This window comes from Cotesia glomerata, linkage group LG6 (assembly GCF_020080835.1).
Source record: "Cotesia glomerata isolate CgM1 linkage group LG6, MPM_Cglom_v2.3, whole genome shotgun sequence".
Taxonomy (NCBI): Eukaryota; Metazoa; Arthropoda; class Insecta; order Hymenoptera; family Braconidae; genus Cotesia; species Cotesia glomerata.
In genome coordinates this window covers 10,874,607-10,878,943 of record NC_058163.1, presented here as the reverse complement: position 1 = coordinate 10,878,943, position 4,337 = coordinate 10,874,607, and positions in this window count along the sequence as shown.

Genomic DNA, 4,337 nt, shown 5'->3' with positions numbered 1-4,337 from the left:
GCGCTATCAAATGTATTGCAACTGAAAATCGTCACCGAGCTTAGTAGAATTATTCCTCAAATATTTAAATTAACATAAACATTGACTAAATTTTACGTAGTAATATTCATGAAATATAAAATTAGTTTAGATAAATTAACATATATTTTCATCGTAATATTGTGATTAAATCACTCAGGTAATCTTTCTCACTCTAAAAGTGTACAATTATACGTATTGTAATTGAAAATCATCACAAAAGTTATTAAAATTATTCCACAAATATTTAAATTCACATAAACATGACTAAATTTCAAGTAGTATTCATGAAACATAAAAACTTTAATAAAATTCTTCGTAGTCTTTATTAATTTTTATAAAAATAATAAAAAAAATTGTCGTTCTGTTGTTTAATTTCAAAAGTCGCCTTCAATAACATTTTAGTCGCCGAGCCTTGTTAAAAGTAGCCTAAATGGCGATAAGTCACCGCATCTGGTAACTCTGGTTAAATGGTATATAATTTCGACTGGAGCGCCATCTTAAATTAACGCAGGGTCAAAACTAAACATTGTTTAGTTTGTAAGAATCCGCGTCAAGCGTCAGCATGAAATTTCACCTTAAGGGGATAAACCTTGGACTTGTGGCGGAAAGGACACCGGGTTCGATTCCTCGGTGATACAGAATTATTTTTTCGGTGACCTAAACTTCATTTTAATTTGAGTGATAGAAATTTACGATGTTGCATCGTATAAATTACGATGTTTGAGTTCTGGTTCGGCACTACAATGTCCTATACTAAAAATTACGATGTTTTCATTGTAATTCTTCGTACAATTTTCTTTCCGTGTACGTTATAGAGAAGCATCAGGGGCAAGATGGTCCCCTTAAAGAAGAAGTTCTCAAACGCTTAGTTTTTTTCACTTCTTTTACTTCTATTTAATCTCTCGCCACGTATTTGGCAGTAATATGCTGCATCCATGGCAAAATAAAAATATTAAAATGTGAAGCAGAATTATTATTTAAGTTTTTTAACTTCACGCTAAATCGGGAAGTTATTGGTTTTACCCCGTTTTTCGAAAATCGAGTTTTCATCAGATCTCGACGTTCTGAGGTTCTAGAAAGCTTCTTTGACTATTCCCGCGGTGATATCACCGTGTCTGTATGTATGTATGTATGTATGTATGCATGTATGTATGTGTGTGTGTCTGTCTGTGCGTGTGTGTGTGTGTGGATGTATGTAAGCCTCTCATAACTTTGAACGGCTTGATCGATTTAATCGCGGTTGGTGCCATTCGAAAGGGCTTGACTGAACTTATATTTTGAATACAATTTAGATCAATTTGGATTTTGAGAAATCTCAAAAAAACTACAAAAAAAATTTTTTCAAAAGTGGTTTTTTTGGAATAACTTTTAAATGGCTCTACCGATCGATTCCAAAAACTAATCAGCTTTTAATATCAAAAAACCACGTCGATCACTACCAGTCCGGTCAAAATCGGTTGATTCGTTCGTGAGTTATCGTTGGCGAAAGAAAACCGAAAAAAGTGTTTTTTCGGAATTACTCCGAAATTCCTAGTTCGATTGAATTAAACTTAAATATTCTTCATGACGCTTAAAAAACTGCATCGAATTCCGCCAACCGCATAAAAATCGGTTCATTCATTCAAAAGTTATTGCGGTTTTAAAATTTGAAAAATAGTATTTTATCAAACTTCTATCAGACTTTTGAGCTCGAAGAGCTCAAAACCATACAAAAGCTACATATTTCTTTGAGTTCAAAGAGCTCAGAAACGTCATAAGTGCAATTTCAAGCGTTTAGGTATGGAATTGGCGGGAAGTTGCATCAGGGATGGCCTTCAGGGTCAGCCGTTTTCCTAATTTTTTGAATCGCTTTTATAAATTTTCAGTTTCTTGCCGCGTATTTCTTATTAACACGATACGTTAATTAAAAAATCAAATTCCTAAAATATGAGGCGAAAGGGGCACCCTAAAAAATTCAATTAATTTCATAGTTTTTATTTGTTTTGCTTGATTCGAGCATTTTGCCAAACTGGTAAGATATTATACTGATTGAAGAGCATTAATCCTGTACCAACAACATAATTTTTAGGAATTTGACGATCTTAAATCAAGTAAAAAAATCTTTTGAACTTTTAGATAGACTGATTTTTAAAATTTTAATACTTTTTTGTGCTGTAATGAAGACACTTAACTTGTTTCAAAAATTGAAAAACTCAAAATTGCATTATTAATAGTCATATTTTTGAATTTGAAGAGTGTAATGCCTTTTTTCAAAAACTTATAGAACTCATTTACGAAAGCTACAGATTTTTCATTTTACTTGGTAATAGATTTAAAATTTTATACCACAGTAAATAAGATACCGAATAGTGATTTAGTGACCATTGGTTTAGGTTCAGTGTTGCCTATAACATTTGTCATTTGTTATAATTTGCACTCTCAGACAAGCCTAAAATCTGAGTTTAGCTCATCTTTCAAGTCTATCTAATGAGTATCAATATGATAACCTGTTGCTCAGATTAAAACTAAATAATTTTTTTCTATTTTATACTAAGGGTGGCCCAATATTGTACTAAGATTGATAATAATCATTATTACTAGATAACGGTAATAGATTAAGTTTTACAGTCAATGCTTACCAAATAAGTTCGTACAAAATCTTAGCAAATAAAATTGTCAAGGTTAAATCAACGCATCATTTATCATTTTAATAGAAAAATTATGAACATTATTTGATAAACGCATTAGAAAGTTTGATTTATTTGAACGTCGAGAAGATTGAAGTGAAGCATCCTCTGAGAAGTATTGAAAATATACTTACAAAAAGAAAAAGGAATGTACATCAGTCTAATAGTCAATTAGAAATACATACTTGTGAACATCCTTGAATACTTTCTCTATTTTTAATTCTTCATACCTCTAAGCATTGTAATTATTGATTTCAACTATTGACTTGTTGATAGCGAGATTCAAAGTCTCGTACATGCATGATGGAATTATCAAAGATATCATTGTGCAATTACTTTCCATTGCTTAAAGGAGATCTAAAAATATTTCTTCATCCATTGAGAAAGAGCGATTTTTGAGCTCGAAAAAAATCATAAATTTATTAATTATTACTGATCACATTTTTGACGTTTATTAGACATTAAAATATGTAAGTTGACTGGTTTCGACAGTGAATCATAATATTTTTATACATGTAATTTTGACAAGGCGTAAATTTGTATTATCGACATTTACTACTTCATACATTATGTATGAAATAGTTACTCGACTATTAATAACAGCCGGTTGACCAATACATACTTGGATTCATTGAGAATGACAAAATAACTTTTCTTTTTTTTTGAAATGGCATTAAATTTTGCCTTGTTGCAATCCGCTTTACATTCTTGGTTATTATGACTACAAGTACACTTTTTCATTGGTCCCTAAATCAAAACAATCTTTTCTGGACTTTCGAAGCTAGTTTCATTTATTACACACTTAAATTTATGATCATAGGAATAAATTTAATAATTTTAAGCATCAATATTAACATTAACATTATAAGAATCTATTTTGATTGTCGATAATAGCTTATGAGCACTTTTTGTTTTGTTTTTGATTTTTACTTAAAATTATATTGATCTGTACTTAATTTTAAGATATTTTGTATACTTTGTATATGCTTTTGGCCGTTAGAGGACTACGTCCTACGGCCTCTTTCAATAAATTACAATTACAATTACAATAATTTCAGGAGATCGCTGCAACTTTTAAAATGCACTCATATTTAAATAATTCAAATCATGATATTAAATTCTGATAAGAGCGTGATGTAAGCTATGTAAAAATCTGTAAATATTTCACAGTGTTTAATATTAGTGATATACGTATGTTTAGTAAATTGCATACAAATCTAGCTATTGAAATTGTTCTGATGACGATTTTTTTTTAATTTTACTATTTTCCGACTCAGCTCATTGACTTATTTATGTGTAAATGAAGATCCCGAGTCAAAATTCGAGTCCCGTTTTGACCGTAAAAATGTCCCAGCTCTTTGAAGTCTAATATGCCGCTGAAAATCAAGACTGTTTTGACCGTACAAGAAGGTATCGGAGAATAAGTACGGTTTAACCAGGCCTACGCAGGTCTGTTTTGACCGTAAAAATTTCCAGGAGTATAATATTATCATTATAAATATTATTACTATATTTGTCATCTTGTTGATTATTATTATTATTTCTCTTGCCATCTTGTAGTTCTTAGGCGCAAAAATTCAAATTAATAAAAATCAAATTTTCATGAAAAGTTGACATTTAAACATTAAAAATAAATAAATAATAATAATA